Below are 7,295 nucleotides of genomic sequence, written 5' to 3'. Positions count from 1 at the left end.
TAAATGTCTGTTGACTTCACTTGACTTGATTTGCTTGATTTATCAAATCTTCATTAGCTTTGGAACGTAGGGTACTGTGGAAGAGCTTTGGACAAGAACTAAGAACCTTTCCTGCAGAGCTCAAAGACACCATGAAGCACAAATATTCTATCCTCTTAAATTCATTTGATTATCATTTACTAAATGTCTACCATATGCCAGGCACTATATTAAGTGCTGGGGAGATTGAGACAAAAGCATAACAGTCCTTGTCCTTATCACTTACCTTCTATTGTAAAGAAAAGTATAAAAAATATAAATAAGTAAATTTAAAAATGTAAATTTAGAGTAATTTTGCTATGGAGAGGACAATGACAATTCCCTCATTGAAGGAATGAGGAAGGTGTAGTAGGTAGCACTTGAATTGAACACTGAAGGATCTAAGGATTCTATTTTTAAAATAAGATTTTATTGATTTTTTAATATTATCTACATTTCCCAACATACTCAGGAGCGTGATGTAATCTGCTGGAATCAGCCCTCCATTAATAATGCAAGTTAAACTTAAAAATAAGTTTTTTACCCACAGTGAGCCCATTGTTAAACACTTAGCACAATGTTGAGTATATCTCTACTTGCCCTTTCCTCTAGATGTATCCTTATAACAAAGAATAGGAAATTTAAAAAAACAACAATTCAACAAAACTAAGCACATTGAAGAAGAGTATCACTCTGCATCATTCTTATATATACTATTTCATACATTGTCACCCATCTCTGCTCAGCTGAGGGAAGGCACTAGAATTAAGAGTGGGGAAAAACTTCCTGTAGAAGATGGGGTATTACTTGGGACTTGAAGTAAGACAAGGAAGCCTGGAGGTGAAGATAAAGAGAGAAAATATTCTAGGCATTGTGACATATCAGAGAAAATTCCTCGTAGAAAAGAGATGACACAAGAATATTCATGGAACAACAAGGAGGCAGGTGTTACTGCCTGGAAGAATATGTGGTAGGAAATGAGGCATAAGAAGTGGGTGGGTTCTAGGTTATGCTGTTGCTTGTACAGTGTTCTGGTTCTCTCACTTCACTCAGCATCAGTTCATGTAAGTCTTTCTAGGTTTTTCTGAAATGGGTCTGTTGATCATTTCTCATAGAACAATAGTATTCACTGGAGTTTATTTAATAGGATGGTGACTACCTGGTCAGATCTGTGTGCTAGAAAAATCACTTTGGTATTATACATATATACATACATCAGAGTGGGGAAGACTTGAAACAGGCAGATCAACAGCAGGTTATTGCAATAATCTAGGTATGAGATAGTGAGGGCCTGCTCCAAAAACTTTCTCAGAGAAAAACTTCTCTTTCTCTTTATCAGAGAAAAGAAGGAGGCGTGTTGGAAACATGGTACAAAGTTGAAATCCACAAGCCTTGGCAACAGAATGGAGAGAGAAGGTGAGGAGTCAAGGATGTCAGCTAGTTTGCAAGCCTAGGGTGGGGGGCAGTACTAGAGGAATTTGGAGTGAGAAAGAGGGTTTAGGGAGAAAGATTTTAAGTTCAGTTTTGGACATGTCACATTTAAAACATCTACCAGACACCCAATTTGAGATGTCTGTAAGGCAGTTAGAGATGTGAGATTAAAGGTCAATAAAAAGGTTAGGTCAGGAGAGGTAGATTTGAAAGTTAGAGAATTAAATCCACATGAACTGATGTGCTCTCCAAGTGAAGTATAGAGGGAGAAGGGAAGAAAGACTTAGACAGGTCCTGTGGGATATCTACAATTAGAAAGAATGACTTAGATGCTGATATAAAGGAGACTGAAGAGGGGTCAGACAGATACTAAAACTAGGAGAGAGTGGTGTCCTAAAATCTAGAGAGAAGAGAATATCAAGAAGAGAGTGATCAGTAATATCAAAGGCTACAGAGGTATAAAGAATCAGAACTGAGAAAAGGATATTAGCAAGTAAGATATCATTGGTAACTAGGGAAAGGAGGACAGTTTTGGTGGAATGATAAATTGAGAAGCTAGATTGTTAGGGATTAAGAGAGATGAGGAGAAATGAGGCACCTATTATATACAGCCTTCTCAAGGAATTTGGCCATAAAGGGCAGAAGAAATTTTAGCATGACCATGAGAATGGAATGAACAAATAAGAATTTTTTTTTTAAGAATGAAGGAGACATGAACATATTTGGAAGCAGTGGAGACAGTTATTAAACAAGGAGGGACTAAATATAAGTGATCAAATGGAAATTACTGAGGGAGTAATTTGTTGGAGTTGGGATGAGTCAGGCCATCTCTTTATGTGAGACATGGTGGAGGAGAAAGAAGGGAAAAGCATATCAGATCCCTTCAGATTTTGTACATTTTGTAATTATTTTGAATGGAATTTACTTTTTTATTATTGCTTCTTGGATTTTCATTTTTTGCTATTATGTAGAAATACAATTAATTTTTTGTGGGTTTATTTTGTAGCCTGCAACTTTACTAGCCCTATTGTCTCAATTAGTATATTTGTTGATTGAGATTCCTGAGGATTTTTCCAAATATATCATCATATTTAAAATTTGTCTTTATATTTTTGTATTTATTTTCTTTCTTTTCTCTTATTCTTTTTATTCATTTTCAACATTTATAAGATTTTAATTTCTATTTTTTCCTTCCTTCTTCCCTCCTCACTTCCCAAGATAGCAAGCAATTTGATATGGATTATATACGTACAATCATATTCGACATATTTCCATATCAGTCATACTGTGAAAGAATAATCAGAACAAAATGGAAAAATTGCAAGAAAGAAAAAACAAAAGAAATGTAAATAGTAAAAGTAGTATGCTTCAATCTGCAATTCAGATGTCATAGCTAGATGTGGATAGCATTTTCCTTATTTTAAAATAGTATTTTATTTTTCCAAGTATATGTTGTTAGAATCCTTACAAGCTGTTAAATCATTAGAGTTGATAGAAACAGTGCTTATGGATTCATACCTTTGGAGCTCATACTTTTAAGAGAGTTTACATAAGAGCTCATACATGAGAGTTCACAAGTCAGAGATTCATACCTTCCATAATCCCACTCTCTCAGAGGAGGAGTCAACCTTTGAATTCACACCTTTAAGAGATCATATATAAGAAGCTCTTAGAGTTTCAGTCAGTTGGTTGGTCAGTTTGGAAGACTGACCGAGTGGAGGAATGATTTAAAAAGATTGAGACGCTAATCTGAAGTCGGGCAGATGACCAAAATTCAGAGAGAGCTCTCAGAACCAAATAAAGCTAACTGGACTATTTTGGATGAGACAATAAAAGATTTGAACTTTTATCAGCTGTCTGCGTTTGAGGTGATTATTACTTTGAACTGAAACTAAGGCTGCCTCCAGAAAACCTCCCCAAGAAACCTGCTCCCAGAGAACCATCATATATTGTAAAAAAGAAGAGAATACCACAAAAAAAGAGATAGTTTTCAACATTCATTTTTATGAAATTTTGTGTTCTAAATATTTCTTTCTTCCTCCCTTACCTTCCCTCTTTCCATGGCAGCAAGCAATTCAATAAAGGTTGATTAAAGATCAACCTTTTAAAGATATTTCCATGTTTGTCATATAAAACAAGTATAAATATTGATCTTGTTTGCATTATGCCCCTGTGAACTACTCTATCCTGGTAGCTCCTCTTTGAGCTACTCTTAATGCCCGTTTGTCAACGGCACAGCTAGGCCATGCTTACCCGTCTTCAGGCAGAAACCCAGATCCCACAGAGACAGACCACCAGTAGGTAGGGATGAAGCGAAAAAGAACTTTATTCTTAGATAACACATATTTATACCCCCTTGAGGATCCGGGGGAAGGGTTGGTCCTCTAGGAACCTGCATAATGGGATTGGCCCGAGAAGAAGGAGGGAGGCAAGCTAGGCTTTGAGAGCACTAAGGAGGGAGACGTGGTAACTGAGGTCAGACACCACTTCCTGTAGTCCCACCTCCATGTAGGACTCACTTGCGCCTCGGAATCTCTCATTCCTCAGGTCCTCCCACATGCCTTGAACTGCATTCCTTGCTTCTAGAGGCTTTTTAATCCTTACAGTTTGAAAATGTATATATTTCTCACTCATCATTTCTCTATCAGCATGTGGGAGGCATGTAATCCTCAGACCTTAAGACCTCAGCCTTGTTGAATTGATGAAAATTCTTAAGTCTTTCAAAATTGTTTTTCTTTACAATGCCGTAGTCATTGTATAAATTGTTCTAGTTCTGCTCACTTCCTTCTGCATCAGTTCATTTAAGTTTTCCCAGGTTCTTTTGAATCCTTCCCTTCCATCATTTCTCATATCCCAATAATGTGCTATTATGTTAATGTTATGTTAATTTAGCCATTCTCCAAATGATACTCTCTCATAGTATCCTCCTTTATTAGGACAAAAAATGTTGCTATGAGCATTTTTTTTTTTTTTATACATGCAGCCTTTTTCCTTGTCTCTTTTGGGATAATGTGCCTAGTAATAATCTCACTGAATTAAAAGATGTTCTGTCGGAAATGACAGTGACTCAGCTAGGGTCACATAGGTGATAAGTGTTTGAGGCCAGATTTGAACTCATGAAGATGATTCCAAGTTCAATACTCTGTCCACTACATCACCTAGTAATGCACAGCTCATTTACAATTTGGGCACAGTTCCACATTGTTTTCCAAAAAAGCAGGACTAATTTACAGCTCCACTAATAATGCCTGTTTTCCTGTAGAACCCTCTACTCCAACAAAGCTGGCAAACCTCCTCCTTTTGGGGGGTTATTTTTTGCCAATCTAATAAAATATGAGATAGAACCTTTTGAGTTATTTTAAACCTGCATTTCTATTACTAGTGATTTGGAATATTTTTCCTAATGTTGTTGATATTTCTTTTTCTTCTTTTGAGAACTGCTTGGTCCTTTAAGCATTTATTTATTGGAAAATGGTTTTGTATATGTATGTATGTATGTGTGTGTGTGTGTGTGTGTGTGTGTGTGTATAAAACATTTCCCAATAGATAATACTATATAACAATATAACTAGGATACAATACCTTTACAAAAAATTTTGCCACAAAGATTTTTTTCCTGTTAATGGTTTTCTTTCTGATTCTAGTTTCATGTATCTTGTTTGTGCTTTTCAGTTTCATGCAATTGAAATTATCTATTTTATCTCTTATGATTCTCTCCTTTCCTTGTTTGCTTAAGCATTCTTCCCTCATATGTAATTTTCAATGGTATCTCATTTCCTACTCCTCTGTTTACCATGTGACTTTTTATATCTAAGTCAAGTATCTCTTTGGAGCTTATATGGAATGGTATATAATGTGAGATGATAGCCTAAGCCTAAATTTTTCATTACTACAATTCAATTTGTCTAGTAGTTTTTTTGGTTGAATAATGAATCCTTACTTTGGTCCTTGTTTTTCTTAAACACTTAAGCTAAAAAAAAAAGTTTCTTAAAAACTAAAAAAGATTCACTTGTTTTTGCATATTATGGTCCTAATATGTACCATTGATCCACTTAAAAATTGTTTTAATCAGTAATAAGTATGATTTTTTTTCACTTTTAAATATTTTAATGGGAGATAATGAAGCCTTGTCAGAACAACCTTGAAACTGTTTTAATATTTTTGTTTTTTTATAATCCTGAACTTGACAATTTCCAAGAAATATTCACACTTATTTACTTACATAAAGAAATACAGAAAAAGATAATATTTACATGAAAACATGTATTTACATGATATTTAACTTTCTGTAGTTTTCCCTCTATGCCTTGCATCTAGTCAAATGATTTGGAAGATTCTGTACCCATACTAACTTGTAAAATGAGATATGTGAAATAGGTGACCTCATAGGTCCCTTCCAGTTCAATTCCATAAATGTTTTGAGTCAGAAACAATCTCAGACTGCCTAATTCAAGGAGATATCTGAATGCAATTTTAGGGAGTCAACACTAGATGGGAGGCTTGCTCATTTTGGTAGATGACAATATATATAGTCCATTCCATCAGCTGTAAGGTGTTTTGTTTTGTTTTAAATATGAAAACACTCAAAATTCAATCCAGAAACTCTATATTTTTTCTCTTAAAGTATTCTTTTTTATTATAGATTTTTATTTACAAAACATATGCATGGGTAATTTTTCAACACTGACCCTTGCAAAACCTTCTGTTCCAACTTTTCCCCTTCTTCCCCTCACCCCCTCCTCTAGATGGCAGGTAGTCCAATACATATTAAATATCTTAAAGTATATAGTAAATCCAATATATGTATACATATTTATACAGTTATCTTGCTGCACAAGAAAAATCAGATCTAGAAAGAAAGAAAAAACGCAAGAAGGAAAACAAAAATGCAAGCAAATAATAAAAGAGTGGAAATGCTATGACGTGGTCCACACTCTTCCCCATAGTTTTCTCTCTGGATGCAGCTGACTCTTTATCTCTAAACAATTGGAACTAGTATGAATCTTCTCCTTGTTGAAGAAAGCCACTATAATGTCCATCAGAATCGATCATCGTATAATTTTGTTGTTACGATGTATAATGATCTTCTGGTTCTGCTCATTTCACTTAGCATCAATTCATGTAATTCTCTCCAGACCTCTCTGAAATCATCCTGTTGGTCATTTCTTAGAGAAAAATAATATTCCATAACATTCACATACCGCCATTTATTCAGCCATTCTCCAATTGATGGGCATCCAACTCAATTTCCAGCAGAAACACTTTTCACACCCTGGCATGGATTCTGTCAATATAAAGTTATTATTAAATAAAATTAAATAAAAAAAAGAAACACTTTTCACTTAAATTTGTACCTTTTATAAAGTGTACATCTTGACACTATGTGTGTTAATTTGTGAAGCACATTTTCAAATGTAAAAATTTTAAAAGTCAGTAGGTATAGCATAACTTTCATATTACATTTGTTTTTCTACACCAAAATTTTAACATATGATTTTCTATAAATGGTACTGATTCTCTAAACTTAATGCTATGTTTCCTATATAAAATCACACTGAGTATAATGACTACTATATGTATTTTGCTGTTGGTGTTTTGACCAGGGGTTTCATTGCCACATGCAACTCCCAATGTAGAAAGCCCTCACTTATGCAGATAACAAACATGGATTTGCTGACATTCTTAATTTCTGGGGGGGCACCAGTTAAATTAAGACTTCTTCATGGGAATCACAAATGGGCTTACTAAATGTAAGACTGGCCATCTTTCCACTGTACTACATTGCCTTTCATTAGGTAAAGAAACTTAATACATGGTGATGATGATAATGATAACAAGAATATAAA

This window comes from Antechinus flavipes, chromosome 1 (assembly GCF_016432865.1).
Source record: "Antechinus flavipes isolate AdamAnt ecotype Samford, QLD, Australia chromosome 1, AdamAnt_v2, whole genome shotgun sequence".
NCBI lineage: Eukaryota > Metazoa > Chordata > Mammalia > Dasyuromorphia > Dasyuridae > Antechinus > Antechinus flavipes.
The sequence above is the reverse complement of the archived record's forward strand: the minus strand, read 5'-3'. Positions refer to the sequence as shown.